Source organism: Dendrobates tinctorius, unplaced genomic scaffold, assembly GCF_039654945.1.
Source record: "Dendrobates tinctorius isolate UK_male_01 unplaced genomic scaffold, ASM3965494v1 ptg000010l, whole genome shotgun sequence".
NCBI lineage: Eukaryota > Metazoa > Chordata > Amphibia > Anura > Dendrobatidae > Dendrobates > Dendrobates tinctorius.
The window spans coordinates 5640501-5656785 of record NW_027361678.1 but is presented as its reverse complement, the minus strand read 5'-3'; the positions used below and the strand labels follow the sequence as shown (position 1 = coordinate 5656785).

At 46.8% G+C, this 16285-nt stretch overlaps 1 protein-coding gene across 1 annotated transcript in view; it reads left to right on the top strand.

Annotated features, from left to right (window-relative positions):
* The first annotated feature begins 1245 nt into the window (after positions 1-1245).
* Positions 1246-16285, top strand: part of TMEM260 (transmembrane protein 260) — a 128078-nt gene continuing 113038 nt past the window's right edge. The window contains exon 1 of the mRNA XM_073585941.1: positions 1246-1350. The gene's annotated coding sequence lies outside the window, so the exon portion shown is untranslated. The remainder of the gene's footprint in view (positions 1351-16285) is intronic.

Below are 16285 nucleotides of genomic sequence, written 5' to 3'. Positions count from 1 at the left end.
TGAGATGAATCTGTGCTGCACTTTATGTACATGCTCAGTAGTGACCAGTGCTGTGGAGTCGGAGATGAGATGAATCTGTGCTGCACTTTATGTACATGCTCAGTAGTGAGGCCGTGCTGAGGAGTCGTAGATGAGATAAATCTGTGCTGCCTTTTATGCACATGCTCAGTAGTGACCGGTGCTGTGGAGTCGGAGATGAGATGCATCTGTGCTGCATTTTATGTACATGTTCAGTAGTGACCAGTGCTGTGGAGTCGTAGAGGAGAAGAATCTGTGCTGCACTTTATGTACATGCTCAGTAGTGACCAATGCTGTGGGGTCGTAGATGAGATTAATCTGTGCTGCACTTTATGCACATGCTTAGTAGTGATCAGTGCTGTGGAGTCGTAGATGAGATGAATCTGTGCTGCACATTATGCACATGCTCAGTAGTGACCAGTGCTGTGGAGTCCTGGTCAGAGAAATTGATTAGTCAGAGGTTTGGCTTACTGACTCCAAAGGACAGGTCATAATGACCAGACTTTTCCCTGTTCACTTTTTATTTAGAGCCTAGTGGGTAATATGGAAACCATAATTCAGATTATCACTGGTATACCATCATAATATACGCAGCTTTTCAGGAGAAGCAGTGGTGTTACGTAAAGCTCATGGCCCCCAATGCAAAACGTTCAACAAGGTGTCCAACTATCATATGTTTTTATAAGTACTGGTCTTCTGATATGGGTTAAACAGGGGTCTCAAAATGAGACGGGTAAATGGACTGCACATAGAAAAAATGTGATTATAAAAGGACGCGTTGTTTGCGGGAAAAGATGACATTTTCAGTGACTTTTCGATCTTTTTTTTGGCATTTTTCACATTTTTTATGGCGTTTTTGGTATAGGTTACGATACAAGTCGTCCTCTTTACTTTAGTTTTTACATAAAACAGAATTTTTTGTGGCTAAATATTTTTCCCTCATTTTTTCATACTTTATTTTGAATGTACATGTGTTGCTGTATTCTTTTTTTCTATATTGTGCAATTTTTGCAGCTTGCACGTGTTCACACTAGGAAGCGCAGGTCTTTTTTTTTTTTGTCTGTTTAGTTGCTGGATGCTAGCTTCCTCCAGTCTGATCTTGCACCCCTCCCATTGGCCTTGCAGGTGGCCGCAATCAGCTCTACCTGCCCATAAATTGTAGGCTTAGCCCGGTAGTGACATATTTGTCAAATTGTAGGCTGGTGGCCCAGAAGTGGCTTATGTACCGTAGGTAGAGCAGGGACCCATCAGGGGGAGGTCACCTTGCCATGGTTGATGGGCTTACATGAATTGGCCAATTTGTGCACTCAGAACCTTCATTTTCATCTTACTGTAAGTAAAAAAAAATTTTTTTTGAAAAAAATTTTTTTATGAGGATTATCTAAATTGAATGGTTTTAATGTTTTACTGTGCTTTCACATGGCCTAGACTCATTTACATGTGCTGCTGTATTCTTTTTCTCTATATTGTGCAGTTTTTGCAGCTTGCACGTGTTCACACTAGGAGGTGCTGGTCTTTTTTTTGTGTGTGTATGTATGTATAATATATATATATATATATATATATATATATATATATATATATATATACACACACCGTATTTTTCGGACCATAAGACGCACCCAAAATTGTGGGGGGTGTGTCTTATGGTCGCAATGCACGGTACCTGGTGCGTTGGTGGCAGCCGGCGAGGCTCTGCGGTGCGGTGGTGGCAGCAGGTGGCGCGGTGCGGTGGTGGCAGCGGGCTGTGCTCCGGTGCAGGGGCGGCGGCTCCGGTGCAGGGGCGGCGGCTCCGCCGGCGTTTCTTCGCAGCCCGGAGGCCCCCCGCACACCCCTTGCTGGGCGCCGCCATGTTGCGGTGGCCTCCGGGAGCATGGACGCCGGCAATATGGCCGCCGGTCCGGGGACGGCGCATGCGCAGCTTCAGATCTCGTCCCGAGATCTCGGGGGACGAGATCTCGTTGCCGAGATTTGAATCTCGTCCCCCGAGATCTCGGCACGAGATCTGAAGCTGCACATGCGCCGTCCCCGGACCGGCGGCCATCTTGCCGGCGTCCATGCTCCCGGAGGCCACCGCAACATGGCGGCGCCCAGCAAGGGGTGTGCGGGGGGCCCCCAGGCTGCGAAGAAACGCCGGCGGAGCCGCCGCCCCTGCACCGGAGCACAGTCCGCTGCCACCACCGCACCGCAGAGCGCCGCCCGCTGCCACCATCGCAGAGCACAGCTGCCCCAGCCCAGCTGCCCCTGCCCCAGCCCACCTGCCCCAGCCCCAGCCCAGCTGCCCCTGCCCCAGCCCAGCCCACCCGCCCCAGCCCCAGCGCAGCTGCCCCAGCACAGCTGCCCCAGCACAGAGCCACCGCCACCGCACGCGCCTGGACCACTGAATGACCCCTGTGACTACTTCTCCACCTGTGCCGGATCCCTTCCCAGGTAAGCTGAATTCGGACTGTAAGACGGACCCCATTTGACACATTATTATTTTTTTTCCCTATTTTCCTTCTGAAAACTGGGGTGCGTCTTATGGTCCAGTGCGTCTTATAGTCCGAAAAATACGGTATGTATATATATATATATATATATATATATATATATATATATATATACACAGTGGGGAAAAAAAGTATTTAGTCAGTCAGCAATAGTGCAAGTTCCACCACTTAAAAAGATGAGAGGCGTCTGTAATTTACATCATAGGTAGACCTCAACTATGGGAGACAAACTGAGAAAAAAAAATCCAGAAAATCACATTGTCTGTTTTTTTTTTTCATTTTATTTGCATATTATGGTGGAAAATAAGTATTTGGTCAGAAACAAAATTTCATCTCAATACTTTGTGATATATCCTTTGTTGGCAATGACAGAGGTTAAACGTTTTCTGTAAGTCTTCACAAGGTTGCCACACACTGTTGTTGGTATGTTGGCCCATTCCTCCATGCAGATCTCCTCTAGAGCAGTGATGTTTTTGGCTTTTCGCTTAGCAACACGGACTTTCAACTCCCTCCAAAGGTTTTCTATAGGGTTGAGATCAGGAGACTGGCTAGGCCACTCCAGGACCTTGAAATGCTTCTTACGAAGCCACTCCTTCGTTGCCCTGGCGGTGTGCTTTGGATCATTGTCATGTTGAAAGACCCAGCCACGTTTCATCTTCAATGCCCTTGCTGATGGAAGGAGGTTTGCACTCAAAATCTCACGATACATGGCCCCATTCATTCTTTCATGTACCCGGATCAGTCGTCCTGGCCCCTTTGCAGAGAAACAGCCCCAAAGCATTATGTTTCCACCACCATGCTTTACAGTAGGTATGGTGTTTGATGGATGCAACTCAGTATTCTTTTTCCTCCAAACACGACAAGTTGTGTTTCTACCAAACAGTTCCAGTTTGGTTTCATCAGACCATAGGACATTCTCCCAAAACTCCTCTGGATCATCCAAATGCTCTCTAGCAAACTTCAGACGGGCCCGGACATGTACAGGCTTAAGCAGTGGGACACGTCTGGCACTGCAGGATCTGAGTCCATGGTGGCGTAGTGTGTTACTTATGGTAGGCCTTGTTACATTGGTCCCAGCTCTCTGCAGTTCATTCACTAGGTCCCCCCGCGTGGTTCTGGGATTTTTGCTCACCGTTCTTGTGATCATTCTGACCCCACGGGGTGGGGTTCTGGGATTTTTGGTCACCGTTCTTGTGATCATTCTGACCCCACGGGGTGGGATTTTGCGTGGAGCACCAGATCGAGGGAGATTATCAGTGGTCTTGTATGTCTTCCATTTTCTAATTATTGCTCCCACAGTTGATTTCTTCACTCCAAGCTGGTTGGCTATTGCAGATTCAGTCTTCCCAGCCTGGTGCAGGGCTACAATTTTGTTTCTGGTGTCCTTTGACAGCTCTTTGGTCTTCACCATAGTGGAGTTTGGAGTCAGACTGTTTGAGGGTGTGCACAGGTGTCTTTTTATACTGATAACAAGTTTAAACAGGTGCCATTACTACAGGTAATGAGTGGAGGAAAGAGGAGACTCTTAAAGAAGAAGTTACAGGTCTGTGAGAGCCAGAAATCTTGATTGCTTGTTTCTGACCAAATACTTATTTTCCACCATAATATGCAAATAAAATGAAAAAAAACAGACAATGTGATTTTCTGGATTTTTTTTTCTCAGTTTGTCTCCCATAGTTGAGGTCTACCTATGATGTAAATTACAGACGCCTCTCATCTTTTTAAGTGGTGGAACTTGCACTATTGCTGACTGACTAAATACTTTTTTTCCCCACTGTGTGTATATATATATATATATATATATATATATATATATATATATATATAAAAAAAAAAATAGGCAGCACTCAAATTAAATGTGAAAAAAAAGTGGATACTTTACTGATCCTCAAGTGGCAACGTTTCAACGGTGACCCGTCTTTATCTTTATTTGGCTTGATAAAGACGGGTCACCGTTGAAACGTTGCCACTTGAGGATCAGTAAAGTATCCACTTTTTTTTCACATTTAATTTGAGTGCTGCCTATTTTTTTTACTTTTGTTAATTTGGCTGTTGGGACACTGCTGAATAGGTTTTGCACCAACTATTTAATTTTGGTAGTGCTGCCCTTTTTTTGATATATATATAGTAATGGGGTCTACCAAGCTGGGGTACCTCTTTCAGTACCCCGTGTTTTCGAAGGTCCGCTCTGCGTTGGCTGGAGTCTGAATGAATGACGCTGGCTGGAATCCCTGGGTTACATGGGCGCATATAAAAGATCACTGCTTCTCCATGTATTTCCAGTCTGACAACACTTTACTCACAGGACACAGAATATATCACACAGATACAGAGGGCCGGCCAATAGACAAGCGTCAGGCCAGACATGCATTACAAAAGCCGCAGGTGGCCAAAGCCTGCGGATGTTTACTGTGGGAATTACAAAGGTGGGGGGAGGGCGGACACTGCTGATACATTAGGGACATGCATCTCACATGGAACCTATTATATATACATATAACTGCACAACATATTCTGGGTGCTGAGTGGTTCTGTAACACGGCTCCCCTTTTCAGCGACGCGATCGGCATACACAGTCTGATCCTCAACGGATTGGTTTGGGGATGACCGAAGTTTATGGGGTTGGTACAAGTTCCGTTTGTCGACTTAGTCCATCGGCGTTACCATTTTGTTTGCCAGGTCTGTAGTGGATGGTGAAGTCCAGAGGTTGCAGGGCTAAACTCCACCGCAGCAATCTGGCGTTGTCTCCACAGACCCGATTAAGCCAGACTAGGGGATTATGGTCCGTTAGGAGGGAAAACTGTCGTCCATACAAATATGGTTGCAACTTCTTGAGTGCCCATTAGGGTGACCACAAAAAATCGATGTCGGAATTTTGTCCGTCTGGACCCCACAAAACGATTCCCCTTTCCAGATATTGAGAGAGCCAAAATTTGAGCTCGATCAAACGACGTTAACCCGTGCCGCTCGTCGCTCAAAGTTTGAAAAAATCCAAATTGAGGTATTTTAAGATTTAGGTATTTTGCATAGTCTGTTAGACTATAAAGAATGTGACAACAACATTGCAGAAATAGCCCTGACCAAATTTTCGAACCATTTGTGGTATTTGAATGCAGATAGCACAGATGAACCATCAGAGCACGCTAGGGTTGTAAATCCAAAAGTTAGGAAAGAAAAATTAAAAGTGGTAGGGAGTAACCGACTTTAACGACCTTCTGACAAAAGATGAAAAACAAAAGCAATATGTCCTGCAAGTTGTAAGCAAATGCCGAGCATTATATTCTGACGTTTCAAAAACTACTTTAACAAAAGCTCTAGAATAGATTAGATAACTATGTAAAATTATCAACTCATGTAGGTTAGCGTTCTCTGATGGTTCATCTGTGCTACTGAGCAATTTATTAGCCTTTAACAACTTTTCATTGTCTGTAATGGTGGGATCAAAAAACGATAATCCCACCAACTCTGCATTCAAATACCACAAATGGTTCGAAAATTTGGTCAGGGCTATTTCTGCAATGTTGTTGTCACATTCTTTATAGTCTAACAGACTATGCAAAATACCTAAATCTTAAAATACCTCAATTTGGATTTTTTCAAACTTTGAGCGACGAGCGGCACGGGTTAACGTCGTTTGATCGAGCTCAAATTTTGGCTATCTCAACATCTGGAAAGGGGAATCGTTTTGTGGGGTCCAGACGAACAAGATTCTGACATTTTTTCCCCCCATATGAGATCCGGTCACCCTAGTGCCCATACTACCGCCAGGCACTCCTTCTCGATGGCCGCATAGCTTACTTCACGGGGCAGTAGTTTCCAACTCAGGTAAGCTACCGGGTGTTCTTGGCTGTTCGGCCCGACTTGGCTCAGTACTGCCCCCAATCCAAACATAGAAGCGTCTGTATGAACAAGGAAATGTGTAGTTGGATCGGGTGCGGCCAATACAGGGGTATTGGTGAGGGCGTCCTTTAGTAGGCGGAAGGCTTCCTCACACTCTGAGGTCCAGGTTACCTGGCGGGGTTGGTTCTTACGGGTCAAATCAGTGAGGGGCTTGGCTACGCTGCTGTAATTGGGAACGAATTTCCTGTAATACCCCGCTGTCCCTAGAAATGCCATGACCTGGGTTTTAGTGCGTGGCATGGGCCATTTGGCTATGGCCTCAATTTGGCTGGTTCTGGTCGCTGTTTCCCACTTCCCACCCAATGCCCTAAATACTGAACCTCTGCTTTGCCCACGTGACACTTGCTTGGGTTCAGGGTGATTCCGGCGTGGTGGATCCTGTCCAATACTGTTTCTAGGTGATTTAGATGTTCTTCCCATGTCGCACTGTAGATGGCGATGTCGTCCAGGTAGGCACAAGCATAGTCCTGGAGACCATCCAGAAGCTGGTCAGCCAGCCTTTGGAAGGTCGCCGAGGCATTCTTCATCCCAAATGGCATAACTCGAAACTGGAATAAGCCGAACGGGGTGACAAATGCCGACTTGGGAATAGCGTCAGGACTAAGGGGAATCTGCCAGTAGCCTTTGCATAGATCGATGGTGGTCTAACAACTCAGCCACACGCGGCATGGGATATGCATTCGTCACTTTTTTCTCATTGAGCTTATGATAGTCTACACAAAACCGTGTAGTCCCATCCTTCTTGGGCACTAACACTACGGGGGGAAGCCCAGGGACTATCTGACTCTTCAATGACCCCTAAAAGCAACATCTCTTGTCGCATCCCCTCTCGTACAGACTCAGGGACGCAGAAGGGGTTTTGTCGCAGGGGGGTCTGATCCTGGGTCTCAACCTTGTGTTGTGCCAGGCGAGTGTACCCCGGTCTCTCTGAAAACATCCTCTGTCGCAGCCTCAACAATGCCTCCGCCTGCTGTCTCTCCCGGGGGCCTAGGTCTTCACCCAAGTGTACCTGGTCCCATGTTTTAGACTGAGTCCTTTCCCCTAAGACATCCGGCAAGGGAAGTCCGGCTAAATCCTCTGCTTCAGGTGCACAGATGGCCACTACCTCTTCAGGACGCTCCCGGTAGGGGTTCAGCATATTCACGTGGAACATGCGGATAACCCTGGGGTCGTCACAATCGGCGACATTATAGGTTGTGTCAGCTATTTTCCCCACTACCTGGTAGGGCCCCTGCCATGCAGCTTGAAACTTACTCTGCTTAGTGGGCTCTAACACCAGGACCTTCTGTCCTATTTCCAAAGTGCACTCTCTGGCCCTCCGATCGTACCATATGCGCTGGCGCCGCTGGGTCGCCTGCATATTCTCACGTACAGCCTGAGTCAGCTCCTGTAGGCGGTCCCGGAATTCCAGCACATAGGGTACAATAGGTACCCCTTCTATGAGGCCCTCCCCTTCCCAGTGTCCAGCACTAAGTCTAGGGGTCCCCTTACCCGTCTCCCGTATACCAGCTCGAACGGGGAGAACCCCGTGGATTCTTGGGGCACCTCCCGATAGGCAAACAGGAGGTGTGGCAAGAATTTCTCCCAGTCCCTGTAGGTCCTGGTAAAAGTCCCAATGAGCTGTTTTAATGTCCCGTTAAAGCGTTCACACAACCCATTGGTTTGCGGGTGGTACGGGGCGCTTCTAATGGACTTTACGCCGCACAGCTTCCACAGTTGGTTGGTCACCTCTGCTGTAAACTGGGTACCCTGGTCCAAGATATTCTCCCGGGGAAATCCAACCCGTGAGAAAACCTGGAGCAGGGCGGCTGCCACCGTCTCTGCCAGTATGTTAGGTAACGCAACCGCCTCTGGATACCGTGTGGCATAATCTACCGCGGTCAATATATACTTTTTCCCGGACGGACTGGGTTTGGCTAACGGCCCTATCAGATCGACCGCTACTCGGCTAATTGGTTCCTCCACAATGGGGAGGGGGCGTAATTTGGCCTTGCATCGATCCCCCCTCTTGCCAATGCGCTGACAACTGTCACAGGTCTGGCAGTACTGACGAACATCATAAGTTACCCCCGGCCAAAAGAAGTTTTTCAGACGATGCCTGGTGCGACTCACGCTGAAGTGCCCGGCCAAGGGTATATCATGAGAGATTCGCAGTAGCTCCTGCCTAAACTTCTTGGGAACTACCAGCTGTTTTATAGTGGGGCTCGTCCCTGTGTGGTGCTGCTATGTGATCCGGTAGAGGAGTCCCTGCTTCCATACAAACTGTTCCCCTTCCAGTACTCCTCTCCCCTCCTGTGCCTTCCCACGATATCCCTCTAATGAAGGATCCTCAAGTAACTCCCTCTTAAATTCATCTGGGGTGGCCCAAGAAATGTGTCTGGCTATGGGAATACGTGCAGCGCTGGTATGCCTTACCTGGGCCTCCTCTGAGTGTGAGTCCGCCTCCGCAGCTCGAGCTTGTCTCCGGGTGGTCACAGGATAGGTCTCAGCCTGAGGGGCCACCGAGAATGCAGACAACATGGGCCCCAAGTCATTTCCCAGCAAGACGTCTGCAGGCAAATGCTCCATCAAGTCGACCTCAACAAGGCCATCCCCGACTCCCCAGTTCAGGTGAATCCTGGCAGTGGGTAGTCGATGTATAGCTCCCCCTGCTACACGGACTGCCACTGTCCGGTCCGTCTTCTCTTGGTCCCGGACGAGATGAGGCTTTACAAGGGTCAAAGTTGCTCCGGAATCTTAGTCCCTGCATACGTTTCCCATTAACCCACACGACCTGTCGATGCTGTTGTTGATTATCTGCCCGGGCTGCCTGCACGGGGTCTACTTCATGCAGCACTTCCTCCATCTCTTCCACCCCTTGGTTAGTCGTAGCCCCCAATGCCGGGTCAGCTTCGCCTTGGTAGCAGTGTACAGTAGCCCGGCTGAAGGTAGCTGTTCCCGCCTTTGGCCACTGGGTATGCTGAGTCCGGTTGGGGCATTGTCTTTGCAGGTGGCCCAGCTGATGGCAGGTGTGGCATCGCGCCCCAGGGGGACTGTGGTAGGCCAGGTTTCTAGCTGATCCCCCTACAATCTTTGGTGGTTTGGGGCCCTCCAGGTCCATGGGTGGGCCCCTAGTGACCACCTTTGATCCGGAGAACTGCGGCCTCCTGGCATGATGAGGTTCATCGGCCAGATGAGCGGCTTCCTCAAGAGTCGTTGGCCGCCTGTCCCGAAGCCATTCCTGTGTCTCGGGGTTTAGTCCATTAAAGAATTATTCTAACAGAAAGAGCTGGAGGACGTCCTCCTTAGTGGTTGCTTGGCTCCCTTGTACCCACTGTAGCAGTGACCGCCGTAATTCACAGGCCCATTCAGCGTGGGTATCGGTTACGCGTTTTATAAGTCCGCGGAACTTTTGGCTATAGGCCTCTGGTGTCAGCGCATAACGGGCCAAGATCACTTCTTTGATCCGCTCATAGTCCATACAGTCCTCATCAGGTACCGTGCGATAGGCGTCCGCTGCTCGGCCTGTCAGCTTGCTGGCCAGAATCTGAACCCGTTCCTCCGGCTTCACTTGATGAAGGGCACACTGCCGCTCAAAGTCCTGCAGAAAGCCATCAATGTGTTCCTCTGCCTCCCCCAACTGTCGGAAGGCATTATACTGGATCTTTTTGTGGCTTACTGTTGAAGGTACCTGGTCGAAGGCCAGAGCTCCCCCTGCTCGCTGGCTCTCCTCTCTCCACTCTGCCATCTCCATCTTGGCCAGCTCCACTTTGGTCCGCTCTGCCATCTCCATCTTGGCTAGCCCTATCCTGGTCCGCTCGGCCATCTTTTCCTTCAGATCAGTACGCACATCAGCCATCACCTCTCGTATGATCTCGACCGCAGGGTTTGGGCCATAGAACGCCAGTCTGTTCTTTACCTCCCTCTGGAATTCTGTCTCCTCCACGTTCACATTGGGGGGGCGCTGCACTGGCGTGTTCCATGATGGCTGCTATCAAATCCGCTTTTGTTTTGTTGCTGGCGATCAACCCTCGAGATTCCACCAGATATTTTAATGTAGTCCTCTTTAACTTTCTGGTAGTTATTTTCCATTCATTCCTTTCCTCCTGTAGAAGGGGTATCAAATCCTGCTGTCTGCCACCAGTGTAACGGGGTCTACCAAGCTGGGGTACCTCTTTCAGTACCACCCCGTGTTTTCGGAGGTCCGCTCTGCGTTGGCTGGAGTCTGAATGAATGACACTGGCTGGAATCCCTGGGTTACATGGACGCATATAAAAGATCACTGCTTCTCCATGTATTTCCAGTCTGACAACACTTTACTCACAGGACACAGAATATATCACACAAATACAGAGGGCCGGCCAATAGACAAGTGTCAGGCCAGACATGCATTACAAAAGCCGCAGGTGGCTGGAGCCTGCGGATGTTTACTGTGGAATTACAAAGGTGGGGGGAGGGCGGACACTGCTGATACATTAGGGACATGCATCTCAAATGGAACCTATTATATATACATATAACTGCACAACATATTCTGGGTGCTGAGTGGTTCTGTAACATATATATATACACACACACACATACAGGGTGGGTCATTTATATGGCTACACCTAAAAATAAAATGGGAATGGTTGGTGACCCAGATCGGCATGCTGAATTTGCAGAATGGGCAAGACAAAAATTGGAGCAGGATCCTCAGTTTACACAGAACATTATGTTCAGTGATGAGGCAAACTTTTTTGGGTGGGCCATTTATATGGATACACCTAAATAAAATGGGAATGGTGACAGTTTTCTTGTGTAGGGTGTATTGCACTGAAATCTGCTGCAATGACCCGGGTACTGCGTTCACCAGACATCAACACAATTTCTATCTGCTCCTCACGTGATAACCTCTGCGACATGTCAATGGCTGTAAACAAAGAGAAACTTGTAAATAACTCATGAAAGAATAAAGTTACGTCAAAACCAAGCACACCATTGTTTTTCTTGTGAAATTCTCAATAAGTTTGTGTCACATGACCCTCTTCCCATTGAAAAAAATAAAGTTGGATCTAAAATGGCCGCCATGGTCACCACCCATCTTGAAAAGTTTTCCCGCTCCCATATATTAATGTGCCACAAACAGGAATTTGATATCACCAACCATTCCCATTTTATTTAGGTGTATCAATATAAATGGCCCACCCTGTATATACAGTATCTAATATATACTGTACTTACCTTGTAATGTCTTCACATTCTGTTCCGTCCAGATGTGTCCGGATTCCAGAATTCCAAGCAGCGGAAGTTCACCAACCGCCATATTGGGACACCCAAGTGTCTCAATATCTAAACTGCTGGTGGTACCAGCCTCCGTCGCACCACACACACACACTGTATACGCCGTACGCACTACACACTGTATATGCTGTACGCACCAGACACTCTGTATATGCTGTACACACCACACACACACTGTATACGCTGTATGCAGCCTCTTGCCCGGTACCACCAGCGGAACACCGTCGCGAACACGCCACCGCCGGGATCAGCCGAATGATTCACTGACTGAAGGTAAAAGAGAGCACAGACGGGAGAAGTCAGCGCATTGGGAAAGCGAGAGTGGATAGGTGGGTGAGCACATGGGGGGGGGGGGAGAGAGATTCTCAACGCTCTAAAGCCTGCCCCCATCATGACATTACCACCCTCCCGATGCGATAGCATCAGGCCTCCATCTAGTATATATATATATATATATATAAAGTCTCATTGTGAGACGAAACGTCGCCATGCTATGTGGATCTAAATAAACGCCACTTGTTTTCACCATTGCAACTTGGAGTGCTGCCTTCCTACATGTTTTGGTCGGGATTTGGCAAGTATGGGATATTGCTGAGGAGGCCTGGGTACCCGCCATATTGTATTGTGCTGTCCAATTTTTTGTATATATATATAATATATATATATATATATATATACACATACACACATATGTATTCTATGTGGATATATCTATTTTTTTCTACCCTGTCAGTGTGATTTTACTTTACACCGCATATGAATTACTGGCTTTTCTTCTATCTATGCAATATAAATACATATATGTATGTCACTGATATATATATCATATATATATATATATATATATATATGTATTGTATATATCTATTCTATCTATTGTTTTCTAAGCTGTCAGTGTGATTTTACTGTATAACCGCACATGAATTGCTGGCTTTTCAAAGGACACCAGTGCATAAAAATAGGACAGCACTCGCATAGTCATCCGTATTCCTCGCAAGTGTGACTCCGGCTTAAATCTCAATCTCTGACAGTGGATTTTTAGTGCGTAATACCAGCCAGTTTTTGGTGGCTATTGGCCACCTTGCAAAAAATGATTGCCGTGCGCCAATGAGTTGCCATGGTAGTGCTTTTTTTATTGACAGCCTTATTATAGAGCATCTATATGATTGGTGGGGTGGTGCAGCACACCGGCCACTCATTTGATACTGACGCCAGCTGGAAAATTCTCGAATGCTATCGGAATGCAGCAGCTCTATCAAAACAGTGCAGGGACGATCGACTAGCATTCTTTAGCTTAAAGGGGACCTGATGGCAGATATATGCTGCCCAATCCAAGTACCAGAGACTGGCTGTATGATTTCAGCCATGTTTGCTTCACTTCAAAACACGGCGGAATTTGAAAGAAAAATATACTCTAGAAGTCAGACGGGGACCAAGCTACGCAGGGGACTTATCAGGATCCTGTCAGCGCCGGCAGACTGCCACGCCTAAACAGGGTTACTCACCCAGACTACGGGAGGACCCGGAGTCCGATACTGCAGGGAAAGTTCAGACAACAGGACCTGCGACACTGAAAGTAGTTTAGCAGTACAAGAACCTACGATCATGTGACCACAGGGGGCGTGGCTCAGCGTCCTTCTGCAGGATAGAGTTCTATTACAGGAATCCTGGAGCAAAGGCTAGGGAAACTCAGGTCAGACAAGCGGGGGTCATACACGGGGAGGATGGCGCGGTACCAGACGGACAAGCAGAGAATAGTCAAAACGTAAGCAATGAATCATACACAGAGACAGCAACGCAGTACAAGGGAGGCAGTCAGAGAGTAGTCAGGTCCAAGGCAAAAGAGTCATACACGGGAATAGCAGAGCAGTACAAAAGGAACAGGCAGAACTCGTAACAGGGACAGAAGCGGATCAAAACCAAGCAAGCACAAAGTATCACAGTCACAAAGCACACCAGGGTCACACACTGGCCAAGGGTCTGAGTATAAGCGACAAGGAGTGAGCCCACAATGAGGCTATAAAAAGCCTCCCAGAATCTCAGAGTGAGGCTGTCCAGATTAACCTCTAAACTACCTGATCACACAAACTCATGACAGGACTAAGGCCTGTTTCACACATCCGTTTTTCTGCTCAGTCGAAATCTGCCAAAATGGCGGAAAACGGATCCGTAGGCGGATTGAAAAAAAAAGGGTGGCACCGGACCCTTGTTTTGATGGATCCGTGTAAGGTAGAATTTTAAAGGAACCGTGTCGAGAGAGAGTCAGTCAATGGGAAAAAAACGGATCCGCCAACAAAAATCTACTGCCAATGACCGATAGGACTTGTCTCCAGTGTGGCTTGGTCTCTGACTTGTCTCCAGTGCGGCTTGGTCTCTAGAGTTTCAGAGTAAAACTTACATGGCTGAAATCATGCAGTGTCTAATATACCCTTTAAACTAAATCAATTCTATATGTATAGGACAAACAGTGATGCTATACATTCGACTGCCCCCCACTATCTGTTCTTCTAGCCAGAATAGCGGTCGTTCACACATCCGTGTCTTTTTTTTTGCAATCTGTGCAAAACGTAGAAAGTACGTCTTTTGAGTTTCTTGTTTTATATAGACCCCACTAGAGACTAATAACCAAGTCTGATCCGGGTAAGAATAGGACATGATTTTAATCGGCAGGACATGAATACGCTTTTTTAAAAAAAAAAAATTTAACTGATGTGTGTATGAATCACTGATACTCTATGGTTAAGTGTGCTGGAAAAAACCGGACAGCACACAGATATGTGAATGTAGTCTGATAACTGTACACATCGTGACCGCTGCAGGCAGTTATATTTTTTGCCAGGAGAACAACTCTCTGGCTCAAAAACCAGGTTCCAAACAGGAGACCCTCTCCCTGTGATGCTTGTATGCCCTAACAGGGGAAATTGGACCAGGATATTTTTAGCTTAACAACTTTTTAAAAGGGTTTTCATCTGAATTAGATGAGTCATATGTCCTATGATATTTCAACATCTGATCGGTGAAGGTCTCAGGAAATCTATCCCGTAAACAGAAGAACCTGAGGAAGAGATGCTGAAAGAGTCTGTCTCATTCTCTCTATTATAGTCTTATAAGAGACAACCTTTGACTCAATGACAGTCGTCTTCTAATTGTGTATAGTATTGACCCAATGTTTCATAGTGAAACAGTCTACATTGAGATATGTGCATGGTTATCGTTAATGAAAAGACTGGTGCAATGGAGCATGATAATAATCTGGGCAATTATCCCGAGGTGATGAATGCCTATGAACCAATGTGGTCATCCAAGTGCATAACCAAAGCTGACATACAGGCTACTGCTCCACTACAAAGAACTGTGAGATTTAACCTTACAGGTGTGTTCACACTGTTTTTGCTGAGTTTTTGGAGCAGAAATTCTCAAAACTTACAAGTTTTGATTGGAGAGTTGGAGAGTTTCTGCCTAAAAAAACTACCAAAAAAACAGCGTGAACCTACCCTAAAAGGATTGAAAGTGAGTTTAAAACACATAGAGGAGAAAACCATAATGTCCATGAACATGTTAATTAAGAGGTTGCAGACATGAAGATCTCGGTGGGCACAGATCTGTCCTCCAAGCCACGAGCATGACTGCAGTATCGCCTGCAATATCTGCATGGAGGTGCAATCACATAAGACATATTTGCAATTAAAGGAGTTGTCTAGCCTTGTGAAATCTCACATAGCCCCTACTGTGCTCTGAGAGGATTCTTCAGTGGCGGAAGAGGCAGGTGCGTACAACAAGTATCTAATTTCCATACATGCGGTCACATGCCAACTAGATGGACGCAGTCTTGCTCTATACAAGGTATATTGAGTGAGGCCGGACATGTCTAGTTGAAATGTGGCCGTAAGTATGCAAACCACATACTTCCCTGCTCCTCCAGCGAATCCTCAGTGTGCAGTGAGCGTGATGTGAGATTTCACAAGTTTGATGTCACACAGAGTAACTCCAGACACGTAGACTAAGGTCGGACAACTCCTTTAAATTTCTGCACTAACTTACAGTTGTGGCCAAAAGTATTGACACCCCTGCAATTCTATCAGATAATACTCAGTTTCTTCCTGAAAATGATTGCAAACACAAATTCTTTGGTATTATTATCTTCATTTAATTTGTCTTAAATGAAAAAACACAAAAAGAATTGTCCTAAAGCCAAATTGGATATAATTCCACACCAAACATAAAAAAGAGGGTGGACAAAAGTATTGGCACTGTTCGAAAAATCATGTGATGCTTCTCTAATTTGTGTAATTAACAGCACCTGTAACTTACCTGTGGCACCTAACAGGTGTTGGCAATAACTAAATCACACTTGGAGCCAGTTGACATGGATTAAAGTTGACTCAACCTCTGTCCTGTGTCCTTGTGTACACCACATTGAGCATGGAGAAAAGAAAGAAGACCAAAGAACTGTATGAGGACTTGAGAAACCAAATTGTGAGGAAGCATGAGCAATCTCTAGGCTACTAGTCCATCTCCAAAGACCTGAATGCTCCTGTGTCTACCGTGCGCAGTGTCATCAAGAAGTTTAAAGCCCATGGCACTGTGGCTAACCTCCCTAGATGTGGACAGAAAAG